Source organism: Giraffa tippelskirchi, chromosome 12 (assembly GCF_054371585.1).
Source record: "Giraffa tippelskirchi isolate mGirTip1 chromosome 12, T2T-mGirTip1v1.2.pri, whole genome shotgun sequence".
NCBI classification, from domain to species: domain Eukaryota; kingdom Metazoa; phylum Chordata; class Mammalia; order Artiodactyla; family Giraffidae; genus Giraffa; species Giraffa tippelskirchi.
In genome coordinates this window covers 95,149,119-95,164,706 of record NC_137286.1, presented here as the reverse complement: position 1 = coordinate 95,164,706, position 15,588 = coordinate 95,149,119, and the positions used below count along the sequence as shown (strand labels likewise).

Here is a 15,588-nt window from a genome sequence, read left to right as displayed (position 1 = left end):
TTTTGATATTTTAAATTCATTAATAGAACAATAAATACTAATATATCATATGTATAATAATAAGTGAATCTACCATACTTCAACTAATCAAGTATTTTATCACCTCTCTTTTGACAAGAAATAATTGAAAGAATATTTGTCTAAGAATGAAGTCAATCTGCATCTCATTTGTCCCATAAATAAGACAAGATGCCCTAAGTGTGGCAATGTATTTTATTGTTACTGTAGAGAGGAACATAAAAGTTGTTCTAAAATTGTTTTTCTAGGATGAGGAACACAGCTCCATATTGGCAAATATTTTAAAAGTGAGCATATCACTCCTCTAGCAAAGGATCAAGGTAAGCTAGCCTGAAAAATAGTTTAAAATTCCTCACCAAATAGCCACAGTGAATGAAAAGATCATGGTAGATGATCACCCTTCACCCCACTCTGCTGGAAAGACAACTGGAAACCATAACTGTGCAGTGGTAAATGACCTCTTTAAACTGGATTGTAAGATGATTACTTATATATAAAATGAAACTTGTTATGGGTTCTTGTGAGGTAAAAAAACAAAAAGCATTTTTTTAAATAAAGGATAAACACGAATATTTCACTCTAATAACTTATAATGGGATATAATAAACAAGTCAGATACTCAGAACAATCAGTCAATTGTCCTTTCATTTTTTCATCCATGGAAACTTTATCAAACCTTTACTGTCTTTGGGTGTTAAATTAAGAATTTAAAAATACAACAATATGGCTCTTCCTTTGAGAAAACTTGCATTTTTAGATAGTGAGAAAACTAATGTATCAGGTATGATCTCATAAGTGCGAAAATATATTTAGAAAGATTTATAGATATTTGGGAAACTTCACAGAAAGGTAATATTTGAACTGCATTTTGAAGAAGGAAGGATGTGTCAGGTAGGGAAAATATGGGTCATATTAAGAAGATGGAAGCCACAAAAGGATGGAATTATAAAAGTCCACATATAGCCCTGGTGGCCCAGACAGTAAAGAATCTGTGTGCATTGCAGGAGACCTGGGTTCAATCCCTGGATCAGAAAGATCCCTTGGAGAAAGGAATGGCAGCCCACTCCAGTATTCTTATCTAGAGCATTCCATGGACAGAGGAGCCTGGCAGACTACACGCCATGGGGTCACAAAGAGTCAGACACGACTGAGTAACACTTTCACTTTTTTTCACTTTGCCACATGTACTTAGAGGACTCATGGCTCAGTAGAAGTTCTGGAATCACATAAAAACCAAGGAAGATACTGGCAAATAGATTAAGTAATTCATTTTTAAAATGTCTGGAATGCTTAAACTATGCTAGCAAATAGATATAAAATGCTTCTACTAGTTTCTTTAACTTTTTATTTTGAAATTATTTTAGATTTACAGAAGAGTTGCAAGGAGAGTACAGAGAATTCCCTTAACTTCTCTTAATGTTGATATCTTATATAAGCATGGTCTTTTATCAAAAATATCATTAACTGAACTGCAGACTTGATTAGACATTCACCATCTTATTTTACTTGTAATATTCTTATTCTCTTCTAGGATCCATCCCAGAATACCACATTGCATTTAGTCATCATGTCTCCTTAACCCAGTTTGTGACAGTCTCTCAATTTTTGTCTTTCATGACCTTGGCTTTTGAAGAACACTGAGCAGGTATTTTGTAGACTATTCCTCAGTCTAGGCTTGCCTGCTTTTCGTTAAGATTAGTCTGAAGTTATGGCTTTGGGGAAAGAATGCCACAGCGACCATCTCATTGAATCATCCCATGATGTCAACATGGCTTATTACTTATGGTGGTGACTTGATCACTCCATGAGGCCATGCCTGCCAGCCTTCTCCACTCTCCTACTTGGCAGAAACAAATCAACATGTCCAAACTCATGTTCAAGGTGAGGAGAATTAAGCTTCCCCTGCAGGGAGGATTATTAAAGAGGTTTTGGACATATGTTAAAACCACCACAATAATTAATACGAATCTGAGGGAGATACTTTGGGGTTATGTAAACATCCTTTCTCTCCTTGAAGTTTGCCTACGGATCTTAGCATCCATCTGTGGATCTTCCCTGAAGCAATAATTACTATGGTGCTCTACGGGTGGTTTTTCTATTTCTCCCATTCCTATAGTTATTACTTGAAATTCTACTTTAAGGGAAACATATCCTTTCAACTCTTATTTATTTATTAAATTATTTGTTTATATCATTATGGATTTGTAGATCTTTATTTTATTGTTGAATTACAACATAATACTATAATTGCTTTTGCTGTTCCAGCTGTTTTAACTTTGGCCATTGGGAAGTCTTTCAGGTTGGCACAGGTATTCTTTTGTGATGCTCATATTCTTTTTATTCATTTACTGAGCACTTTGTTGCTTTCTGGGGCTTCCCTGGTAGCTCACATGGTAAAGAATCTGCCTGCAATGCAGGAGATCAGGGTTTGATCACTGGATCAGGAAGATCCTCTGGAGAAGGAAATGGAAACCCATTCCAATATTCTTGCCTGGAGAATTCCATAGACAGAGGAGCTCAGTGAGGTACTGTCCATAGGGTCTCAGACACAACTGAGCGACTAACACTTGTTGCTTTCTAACACTATAAGATGCGCCAAGCTCATCTTCTATCCCCCTTGCCTCAGTCCTTGAAGTAATCATTTTTCAAAGGAGTCCAGTTTTTTTTTATTGGAGTGTGATATTTAGAAATTAATATCTGGGTGCTTGTTGTGCTTACTGCTACTGTAGCATTACTGATGTTCATTCTAGCATTTCCCCTTGCTTACTTGTAACTTCTTCTTTTTCTGACAATAAGAAGTTTGGCATTCATATATTTATAACATATTAACCTCTGAGTGAAACAAATGTTACTTGCCATATCAGTAAACAAAGGATGTTGTTTACAGTATCAAGCCATCACATTACAGCTGACCAGAAGGTGAGCTCTGAGAGAACTCAGGATAGAAAGAGGATGCAGCTATCAGCCACCAGTCACTATAGCCACCTCCAGTGGTGCGCCCCACGGAGACTCAGGGTGGGAAAACACAAGATGCTGGCCCCAGAGAGCTGCGTGCATATCAAAGGAACAATGTCAATGAGCCCAGACTTTTATATCTTCCCACATGTAAAAAAGCACTAACTTCAGTAACTTGAGATATCTGGTTTTCCTTACAGAAATTTTTTGAAGTTCCTACCTGGTTTTTGTTGCAAAAGCTCCTATATATCCTGGCTTCCCCCTCAGCCCTCCGGGCAATCTCTCAGAGCTATCTGAGAGGCTGCATTCTGGACTTAAGTCTTCAGTTTTGTCCACCAACATAATTCTCAACTTGTAGATTGTACTTTTAAGTTGAGAAGTCTTTTGGACCTTACTATACACATGGGCCTCCCTGTGGCTCAGCGATAAAGAATCCACTTGCGATGCAGGAGACATAGGAGACGTAGGTTCAGTCCCCGGGTGAGGAAGATCCCATGGAGGAGGGCATGGCAAACCACTCCAGCATTCTTGGCTGGAGAATCCCACGGACAGAGGAGCCTAGTAGGCCACAGTCAATAGGGTCGCAAAGCATTGGTCACGGCTGAAGCAACTTAGCACTCATGCAGTATACACATAATAGAGTTTTCAAATTGCTAGACCACATCCCCGTGAGAAACAGATTTACCAACCAGAGCACAGTGATTGTGTACAGCTCTTTGTGTCTCAGCCTTGTAATATTTAGACAAAGCGTTGATTTCCAATATTATTTAGATCATCTCCTCTTCTTCCCCACCTTTCCATTGTTTTTTTTTAATGTTCACAGTCCCAGGGAGATTGGTTATTAACAAATTACTCTGTGGGATAAAAGATGTAAAGCTTATGCTAGATCCCCTAAAGTGAAGTGAAGAGCCCTTGCTTGTGTTAATAATGTTGAAGAAATACCCCCAAACTCAAATCACAACATGTAAATATTAATGAGTATCCTGGTGCATGAAAAGCAATTAATATTTACCATAAAATATCATGAAATCAACATTTGTTAAAATAACAAAATATTTGTTTAATCAAAGATTACTGAGATTTTAATATGTATTTGACAAGAGCTAGTAAATTTAAGGTGGATAGGGCATGTGGGTATGTGCCCTCCAGACACCTCTGTCCATGGGATTTCCTAGGCAAGAATACTAGAGTGGGTTGCCATTTCCTCCTCCAGGGGGTCTTCTTGACCCAAGGACTGAACCCAGGTCTCCTGCATTGGCAGGTAGATTCTTTATCATTGAGCCACCTAGGAAGCCTGTATAGGGCATAGTCTTTCCTCAAAAAAAAAAAAAAAAAAACCTCTTACATGTGAATCAGTGCTATTCTAGGAATATGCACAATAGGAAGTGGCTGTGAGGTCTATAGTCATGGGGTAACTAATCAATATGTTTGAACTCACACAGCCTAGAGAGACTTTTAAGTGTGTGAGCCTTCCAAGTGTCAACAACTTTCATGTAATGGAGTTCTGTTTTCAAGGTAAATTTTATTTGGAAATTGTTCTCTTTCTGCCAATGATCAGAAACATTAGAATCTTCTCAACATTGAAACAAAACTCAAAGGAAAAGAATGCTCACAATGGCTGCACATAAAGAGAAAGTGGACCTGAGAAAACAGAAAGTATCATAAAAAAATGTATTGGCAACTGCAGGATTGTACATTTTTGCTCAACAGCCAGGGCTATAAGAATACAATTGCTCAACTTGGTTAGCTCCACTTGAATTGAAGAATCAACTCAACCTTTGCCTACTCTTGAAAGAATTTCCTGACTCTCTACCCTGTTAGCAATGGCAGGTTCAGATAGGTGTTTTATTGCCATTCCCTGCAGCTATAGTCTCAAGTTTTGAGCAAATAGATCTTCTGAGCATTTAAAATCTCCACTGTTATTCACTGAGCTTCTTGGGTCCCACCGTAGCTCCAAATATACATGAAGCGATTTGATAATACAATACCTCCGGAACAGTAAAGACTGTTTCCTGCTCTCTGTATTTGCACTACCTACCCTATAATAATCAGTTTTGTTTTGTCACATAAGTGAATGAATTAAGATTGTGCACTTGAGCTATTTACAAGAGCAAATGGAGATTAAGTACACAATTTTTGTTAGCAACCTCTAGACAAAGAAAAGACTCTTCCTAAGCAGGATTGCGTGGAACACTAAAGCGGTAAACAAATGATGATAAATAGACTGTCAAAAGCAGAATGCACACTTTGCCAGGAACCATTACATTTTGTCACAAGTATCAAAGGCTTCCTCTTTTAGTTAAAGGTAAATGAATGTTAAAATCCAGTACATACTTTAGATTTTGTAAGTTTTTATGTATAAGATATAAGCTATATAATAAACCCATACATTCCTTTTCCAAGTTATGAACGTAATGCTTTTCAACTCATCCTAAAAAAAAAATCTTTTAGAAAAGCAAAAGAATCTCCTTCAAGCTATATGGGGTGAGACCTATTAGAAAACGGTTACAACCTAGTATTGGCCAAACACCCAAGTATTTTCTCTTACCAAATCATATCTAACAAAAGCCTTTGCATTTAAGGAAATTGTATATTATAGGCGCACATAGAAGAGAAATGAATTTTTTCTTGTATGAAGCTTAAAGATTGTCACAGAATAGGAATGAGTACCATTTTGACAAATAGAGAAATGTGGGAAAGGTATTCTAGATATATGAAAATGGCTCTGCCATTTTACTTGAGGTAACTGAGTCATCGTTTTTATTTATGCATTCAATAAATATGTATTGCATAGTTCGTAGGTGAAATTATGCTGAAGATACTGTGGTAAGTAAATAAGTCAGATGTGGCCACTGTTTTCATAGAACTTGTAGAATTTAGGATGGGGAGATAGAAACACATTTAACAAAAAAATAATGAAAATCATCGGGAAGTGCAGACAAATAGAGCTGGTGATGTGTTACGCAGGACTCACGTGGCTACTTTAGTTCCATTAGAGTGGTGGAGGAAGTTTGTTGTAGTCTGAATGACAAGAGGAGTGAGCACGGGAAGATTAAAAAGAACAACAACATTGGCAGAGAAGGAACTGGAGCCAAAACTATAAGGCCAGAAGGAAGTAGACTCCTTGCTCTGGAGCACTGGGAAGTAGTTGTGAGATGCATGCAGAGGTCATTACAAAGGTCATCAAGATATACCTCTTAGTAATGTTGGACTCCCAAATCTTCTAGTTAATGGAATATGGCCCCTGAGGACTACGCTCTAGAGGCCACAAAATCATGTGCAAATGCAGAATCATCTGGAAGTTTAAATCTAGATAGTAAGATTCTTGATAGTCCAGATGGTTAAGAAACCTTCTTTGTATTAGGAAGTAGAAACTATCCTGGAGGAAGTAGCAGGAAATGGATTAGAAACTTCCATAAAGGACCACAGTAAAGAAAGTTGGCACTCACGGGGTGCTCAGTATGTGCTAGGCTCTCTGCCACATGCTTTATATACCTCATTTAATTCTCACAACAACTCCAGGAGAAAGCAACACTTATTATACATACTTTATATGATGAAACTGAAGCACAGAGAGATTAAGATATTTCCTGATGATCATACAATTAGTAAGTAGTAGAACTGAGTATAAACCCAAGGAGTTTGGCTCCAGATCACACACTCTTTACTCCTGCTCTATGCTGGCATTTAATATCAATTGAAAAGAATGATAAAGAATGGATATCAGTTCTTATTAAAAGGAAAAAGAAAAGTTATGACTGATTTATAAAGAGTCATTACTTTTACTGAAAAATAGTTTTAACTAAAAATTTATGAAATGTTAGTCACTCAGGTGTGTCTGATTCTTTGCAACCTCATGGACGGTAGCACACCAGGCTCCCCTGTCCATGGAATTCTCTAGGCAAGAATACTGGAGTGGGTAGCCATTCCCTCTCCAGAGGATCTTTCTGACCCAGAAATTGAACCCAGGTCTCCTGCATTGACTCTTTCTCATCTGAGTCAAAGCATTCCCTTTAAAAAGATTTTTATGTATTTTAAAATTTTATTAATACATGTCCTCAAATTTCGCTTTGTGAATCTATAATAACAATAGAACGCTGTGTGTCAAAAATAAATAAAAATAAATTTAAAAGTAACTAAAAATGATCAAGATTACACTTGCTAATTTGAAGAACTATACTAGGTAAAGTGAATAACAATTGCATAGAGAATTTTAGTATATACTTAATGCTTTACTATTTCAAAGTGTTTTCCCCTATATGAAATGAATCTTCCTAACAATCCCAGGAGGGAGTGTGTCCATTTTAGAAGTGGGAAAACAGGTTTGGGAGTAATGTATCCAAGTGATTTCACACAAAAAGACACATGAAAGGTAATTAAAATATTTCCACAAGGATGTGTCTTAACAACTTAAGAACTGCATTAACAAACTGTAGATGATCAATTATACATATATATAAAATATATATAATATGTATAATATATATATAGGTTCCTGTCAAAAAACGTTTTGGCAGTTTCCAACTATTTTTATTTTATTTTTATATGGCATAGATTATTATCAACATATCATAAAAAGATTACAGAATTTCGAATCTGAAAGGTAACTCATGGCTCTTCTCCAATCCCCTTAGAATATTCTATGAAAGAATTCAGATTCCTACTACAGCTCCTACTGAAAATGTTTCATACTATTTTTATTATCTGCAGTAATGAATACTACTGATTAGTATTTCTTGTTTTATAAGGAGGAAGCATTGTCTCTGGATTTTGTATAAATTATTTTTATGAACTCTTGCAATGGAAATATGCTACAGGCAACCCATTTCCATCGATAGCAAATTCCATGTCCACTTATATAATCAAGTAAAGATGTCTCTACTGCTGCTACCATGTTGTAGATAAACTTTGTGTCCCCTGAGTAAAGCCTTCACTGGAGTATTCTTGAATTATTAACCTCTATTCCTCCAAATATAGACCCATGATTTTCATTTCCATTTGCAGTAAGGACACCTACATATGGAATGCCTCCTGCAGGTACAAGGTTCTAGTGCCTGGTTGGAGAGAGACTCTTTCAACAATATGTGATCCTTAAGTTCTATTGTTTTTTAAGGTATGTTTTGCAGCATTTTGGAAGATTATTCTTTTTTAAGCTGGGACTCTGGATAATAGTAAAGTATTAATAGCCTGGGTATTCCCAAATACATCCCAAATTCTGAAACCTATGACTTAAAATTTTCTATCAAGAGCCCTGCATTTTATATTTTACAATGAACATCATGATAACAAGTCAGAAGAGCCAACCTGATGTAAACGCAAAGGCCCTGAGAATGAAACCTCTCAGTTAATCCCTGTGAGTAGAATTCTTTTCCTTCATATACTTAATTGTGAGAAATATCACTCTTTAAACATTGTCTCGTAGGCTGCAGTCCATGGGGTCGCGAAGAGTCGGACACGACTGAGCGACTTCACTTTCACTTTTCACTTTCATGCACTGGAGAAGGAAATGGCAATCCTCTCCAGTATTCTTGCCTGGAGAATCCCAGGGATGGGGGAGCCTGGTGGGCTGCTGTCTGTGGGGTTGCACAGAGTTGGACATGACTAAAGCGACTTAGCAGCAGCAGCAGCATAGAAAAATAAAAATGTATTCCTTGAGATCAAGGCAAATCCATCCTTAAGTAAAACTGAAAAGAATCAGCAGTGTCACTGAAACAAGGGTAGAGTAATAAGATGGTACAAGCAGAGAGAGAGTAAATTCATAGCATAACATTGGGGAAATAGAAGGAAAGTTTGATAGAAAGAATGAGGCCTTCATTGAGTTTGATGAGCTCAGTTAGAAGCCTGTTGGACATTTAGCTGAACAAAAGACCTTCTAAATAGAAAATATGGAAAGACTCCACAGTAGGTACCACAGAAGTCCAAAATGTTGCTGGTATATAAGAACGTCAAACAGTTAAGAATATTGCAGGGACTTCCCTGGAGGTCCAGTGTCTATGACTTTGTGCTCCCAAGGCAGGGGGCCCGGGTTCGATCCCTGGACAGGGATCCCACACGTTGCAACTAAGACGTGGCACAGTCAAATAAATAAACAGAAACTTTAAAAGTGTATTGCAACCCAAGAGTTATCAAGTGTCCTTTTCCTCCTCCTTCATCTTTGACACATTGCACTGTCATCAGTAGGAATATAGACAGTGTGATCTCCATATGCTAACTTCAACTGCGTTTTCCTACTGCATGCTAAGTCCCTTCAGTCATGTTTGACTCTTTGTGACCCTATGGACTATGGCCCACCAGGCTCTTCCATCCATGGAATTCTCCAGGCAAGAATACTGGAGTGGGTTGCCATGGCCCCTTCCAGGGGATCTTCCCGACCCAGGATCCCAATGCCTGTCTCTTATGTCTCCTGCATTGGCAGGCAGGTTCTTTACCACTAGCACCACCTGGAAAGCCCACACTTCAACTGTAACACAAATCAACAGGTGGTGTCTTGATATAACTGTACAGAACAAGGTGATCATCAAGTGTGATTAAAAACAAAAGTAAAAATAAGCTAAATGGGGGGTGGGTGTTGCTATTATAATTTCCTGGGTATCCACTGGTACCTCATCAAACCTTTATTGATATCAAATGGTGCTAGTAGTAAAGAATCTGCCTGCCGATGCAGGAGACATAAGAGACGTTCATTCGATCCCTGGGTCGGGACGATCCCCTGGAGTAGGAAATGGCAATCCACTCCAGTATTCTTGCCTGGAAAATTCCACGGGCAGGGGAGCCTGGTGGACTACAGACCGTGGGCTCGCAGAGAGTTGGACACGACTGAGTGCCTAAGCAGCACCAGCAGCAGATCATATATACAGCTGTAACCATATATGCTGGGAATTTAGTACAAATGATGAAGAAAGAATGAATGAATACCTTGGACAACTGCAATAACATCCACGTATCTGCATAGTTCTTCCCTTTGCTTCTATTAACTTCTGAAGTCAGTGTATTTACCTATGAAAATTTTGCTGTGTGGTTCTTGCATATCCCCATTTTATCTGATAGATGCAGGCAGTGGGGAGGAGACAGTACGTCCTCCTACCACCACTGCATCTAAACGTAAACCCCTGTGTCTTCCTTTCTCACTCCAGAGGTTTGGTTCCTTGGCCCCTGGGCCTTGCACTGTGCCCTGCGAGTGTCTCCTGACCTGGAGCACCAGGATGTGCTGAAATTTTAAGTCTTGTTCCCAGAGAACTGTCTAATCAAAACTCTAATTTTTTGAAGCTCCCTCCCATCTCCCTCCCCATCCCACCCCTCTAGGCTGATACAGAGCCCCTGTTTGAGTTATCTGAGCCATACAGCAAATTCCCATTGGCTCTCTATTTTACATATGGTAATGTAAGTTTCCATGTTACTCTTTCTATACATCTCAAAAGGGAGGAGATATATGTATACCTATGACTGATTCATGTTGACGTGTGACAGAAAACAGCAAAATTCTGTAAAGCAATTATCCTTCAATAAAAAATAAATAAATTAAGAAAAAACCTCTAACCTTAGTAACATCTATGAAACAAACTGCAGAAAATTACTGCCACCAGTTTATAGAATAAATGATTTCGGGGGCATCTTATATACCCATATGCCTTAAGAAAAAAATTGCAATTATTATATATGCCAACTTCTTCCCCTGCCCTTCATATTTGATGAAGATTTCAGACTGAGTCAAACACCCCCTCTCGCCCCCCCGCCCGGCTCCACTGTATATATAGAATTTGTCAAATTACGACAATAATACTTCCAAGACCTCAAACTCTTCCTTCCTGATTGCCATCGAAGCTCATTATGATCTCCATGTGCACAGAAGAGCTACTGATTCTTATGACACATTCCATTTGAGCATTTAGATTGGAGACTGATCAAAAGCAAACAGCTCCCTAAAATATGGGTGCTTAAAAGTGTCACACTCACTTTTCAGCCTCTGTCAGCAACATAATAATCATGATGAGGATGATGATAGCAGTATTGCTGCTTTAATTAGGTGAAAATCAAGAAGTCCATGTAATACACCTGAGCAGTAATCATAAATCCTAGTATCTGTTTAAAGAAAAAACAAATGAGCAATATGAAACAATGTGAAACATTGCAAACTATTTGAGGACACTTGTGTTCCTCTCTCTTGTCTCACCCATATCATGGAAAAGGCTCTGTTCTGGACCTACTGTAAAGTACAAAAGGACTAAGTTAACTTATACTAACCCAGGGGAGTCAGAAAGATCCCCTGGAGAAGAGCATGGCTACCCACTCCAGTATTCTTGTCTGGAGAATCCTGTGGACAAAGGAGCCTGGCGGGCTACAGTCCACGGGGTCACAAAGCATCAGGCATGACTCAGTGACTAAGCCACCACCCCCAACCCAACGGATGTCCACGGCAATGCCACATCCAAAGATAAACAAACAAAACTCTTTCATCCTTCCAAGTTGAATCATGACCGCTCTCATTTGCGTCAATTCTGTTTCTGAAACAAATGACAAACTGTTTTAAAGGATGAAAAAAACCCCACCTAGCTGACCATGATTAATGAAAGGCTTGAAAAGTCCTTTGAAATGATATTTTGAGATCCTCGAAATGATATGAATTTTGGCTTGCAAATTGTTGATCTACAAATGTGATTTATACTTATTTTCAAAAGAAGAGTCTGACACCCTTTTGGTCACAGGAAGTGTCTGATTCTCTGAGTACAGGCTGCTTTCAATCTGCCAGGTGCTAAAAGGCCTAGTTCTTCTCACATCTATCTCTTTTTCTTCTACTACTTATTTAGAAGAACATTTCTAAGATTCTGCTCTCTTTCTTAAGAATACAAAGGAAGAAGTGAACATAACTGGAAAGGAAATAATGTCCCATGAGTTCAAAGCTATGCTTCCCAATTATTATCTCAGCTTTATGTTTAAAAGGTTCACTGACACACTTAAAGTCCATGACCCTTTAAAAGGTCTTTAGTGAAATTGAAATGGGAATGAAAATGTTGGCAGGCCTCAGAAAATTACATTTTTGAGTCCTTGGAGAGGAGGCAATGGTATAAAGGCTAACAGATAAAAAAGAGGGCTGTCCCATATTAACAATTATACAACTCTAGAGAATTTGTTTTACTTCTGCTTTATTGACTACGCCAAAGCCTTTGACTGTGTGGATCACAACAAACTGTGGAAAATTCTTAAAGGGATGGGAATACCAGACCAATCACCTCACCTGCCTCCTGAGAAATCTGTATGCAGGTCAAGAAGCAACAGTTAGAACCGGACATGGAACAACAGACTGGTTCCAAATAGTGAAAGGAGTATGTCAAGGCTGTATATTGTCACCCTGCTTATTTATCTTATATGCAGAGAACATCATGTGAAATGCTGGGCTGGATAAAGCACAAGCTGGAATCAAGATTGCCGGGAGAAATATCAATAACCTCAGATATGCAGAGGAGAAGGGGATGACAGAGGATGAGATGGTTGGATGGCATCACTGACTCTATGGACATCAGTCTGAGTAAGCTCTGGGAGTCGGGGATGGACAGAGAAGCCTGGCTTGCAACAGTCTACGAGGTCGCAAAGAGTCAGACATGACTGAGCAGCTGAACTGAACTGAGAGAATTTGTTATAATTGTAGCTAAGAGTTTGGAGAAAACTTTTTGGTGGTATTGTAATGTGTCACCCAGATCCCTCTTCAGTTAAGGCTTGATTGCATCAACTGCTGCCCATGTGGATAGGGGACAGCTTTCAGCCGCCAGTCCCTTCACCTAACCCAAGGTCACAACTGTTGGGGTCGCGACACAGCAAATGATTAATTGATGCAGGAGTAGAAAGTCCAGTCACTGCATCACGGGTCAGGTAAATCTGGAGTCAGGCTAACCTCTGAGCATCCTATGGGATCAGCCAAGGTTACCCTGGAGTTTGCACCACAACTCAACTTGATGCTCTTGCCAATCCTGCTTCCTAACTCTTTCTTCCGGTCTGTAATAAATACACAGCAGGCTCTCACCTCCATTTCTGTGTCTGTGTAATAGAGAACACAACCTGAAATGGCCAGGTCAAACCAGCCAATCCTAAGGAAATCAACCCTGAATATTCACTGGAATGACTGATGCTGAAGCTGAAGCTTCAGTACTTCAGCCACCTGATGCGAAGAGCCGACTCACTGGAAAAAAGCCTGATGCTGGGAAAGATTGAAGGCAGGAGGAGAAGGGGATGACAGAGGATGGTTAGATAGCATCACCAACTCAATGGACATGCGTTTGAGCAAACTCGGGGAGATAGTGGAGAACAGGGAAGCCTGGCATGCTACAGTCCATGGGGGTCACAAAGAGTCAGACACTACTATTGCCTTACCAACAACAATAAGCAGTAAGACCCTCAAAGCAATAATATATTCTAGAGTGTTCTTTTTGTTTCTGTGTTGTTTTAAAGTTTTTAAAGCTAAATGATATGTTGTTTTTTAATACTTTAAGTCAGATTTACTCTTAGTTGGTTTTAACTATAAGTTATTATTTAAAGAAAGCTGCTACTTACAAAAATCAAAATTTTGCTCATTGGGTTTGCCTTTGAAGATGAATTATGTTACTGATAGTGGGTCAAAAATGATCAAGCCATTTCAAGGAGATCCTTTCCTACAAACCCTATTCCTAAACAACTGGAATTATCCTAAACAACAGTTATCCCTAAACCTAATCCACACTGAAATGGATTATTTTCCTCATCAGTTTGTAATGAAATTCTAAGATAGGTAGGAATGTGTTCTTATCATATTTCCTGTGTTAAGGTTTTTGCTTCGGAACCCTCTCTTTGACACAGTTCCTATCGTAGAATCTTTAGATAAGTGCCAAGTGACTGAGCATATACCCTTATTCCTTCACCACATCTGGATGAATTCTGGATAAATCCTACTCCCTTAGTTTTTTTTTTTTTTTTTGTCTTGTACATCCTCTCTCTTTATTGCTGCTGGAATAAAAGCAAAGAAAAACAAAGTATACGGGGGATGCTGGTCGTCATGAAATCCATTTTCTAATGACTGTTGTTTTGTCAAAGTTGCCTTGATACACAATAGCTCTGCCTACTCCCATCTGGAGTTATCATGTGATTTCTTTTCTTCTACTTTCCCCCCTCAGAGGGATCCTCATTCTACTACAAAATGATGCGAAGGACTATAGCAGAAGCCATTAGTTCTTCGCCTCTAAAACTAGTCTTTAATCATATCATTCTCTTTAAAACTTAAAGAATATCTTTAGGGTCAAGGGCATTATCTGTTTTATAATGCAGGTATACCCAGGGCATCTCTACTAGTGATAGAGAACGCGATTTCAACGAAAAAAGTTACACTCATTTCGCTTAGAAACAATCTGTGAGCTTTGATTCAATTTCCATATTGAACCTTCAGTAACAAATTATTAGCTGTGATTCCACCACTTAGTGAAAGAATATTATGCTCCTGGCCCTGTGACATATTTGTTTTATATATCTTACCAACTACCACCACTGTTGGTGATAAGCTAACCTTACCACAGTTAGCTAGATATGCTTATCCTCAGTTTACAGATGAGAAGCCTGAGGATTAGAAATAGTAAGTAATTTGTACAAGGTTATCGAGTTAGTGGATGTGACTTAAACTGCGGTCTAAATAACCTCAGATCTGAGGCTTCAATCACTTCCTTCCAAATGACTGGGTGGTTTAGCAAAATTTAAATGGCACACACTGTGAAAGTAGTGTGTCATCATGTTAATATCTTTCTCAAATGCTTTTAACTATAACATCCCATCAACTAGAAAATTCCATCTGCCTTGGGTAATTCCTGTAAAAACAATCAGATTTGAGTCTGAGATATGAATCTTTTTATTAGCCATTTCATTAATAATTAATTTTCAGACATAAATTTTACCTAAAGCAGAATTTTTGCAAGCAGAAAGTAATATGCAGTTTCTTGTGTTTTACACTACAATTTTATGGACAGGTTATGTCAGTGGAAATGCTGGGAAGATAAATCAAATCAAATAAAAGCAAGGTTGATTCCAGAAGAAGCCACATCAGTTATTTGATTCTGCCTTTTCATTGTTACTGTTGTTAGGTATTTGTTACTACAGGAAAAAATATTCCTAGCCATTTCTGGCAATCAGTCTTAGAAAGGCAATGCTGCAAATGAAAAGTATTATTAAAAATTAGAAATCTTTAATACAATTATTATTAAAAAAAGACAAAAGAAGTGTTTACAACATTTGTGTGTTTCCTAAAAAATTTAAAATGGAAGTACCATATGATCCAAAATTCCCACTTTTGGATATATATTCAAAGAATATGAAAAGAGGATATCAAAGAGATAGCCACACTCTCATGTTCACTGCAGCATTATTCACAATAGCAAAGACAGGGAAACAGCCCAAATATCCTTCAGCGGATGAATGGATAAAGAAGATGTGATGTATCGGTTGGTCAAAAATTTCCTTCGGGTTTTTCCATAGGATGTTACAGAAAAATCTAAATGTACTTTTTGTCCAACCCAGCATACACACACACACACACACACACACACACACACACACTAGAATATTATTCAGCCATAGAAAGAAGGAAATTATGCCATTTGTAACAAC

The 15,588-nt window shown here is 38.3% G+C and overlaps 1 protein-coding gene across 8 annotated transcripts in view; it reads right to left on the bottom strand.

The window, feature by feature from the left end:
- The window catches only part of TRPC4 (transient receptor potential cation channel subfamily C member 4), a 196,269-nt gene that overhangs the window by 158,829 nt on the left and 21,852 nt on the right, over positions 1 to 15,588 (bottom strand). For 2 of the 8 annotated variants that reach the window (XM_081551735.1, XM_081551733.1), the window contains exon 2: positions 10,927 to 11,052. The exons of the other annotated variants lie outside the window; for them this stretch is intronic. The gene's annotated coding sequence lies outside the window, so the exon portion shown is untranslated. The remainder of the gene's footprint in view (positions 1 to 10,926; positions 11,053 to 15,588) is intronic. 8 annotated transcript variants of the gene reach the window in all.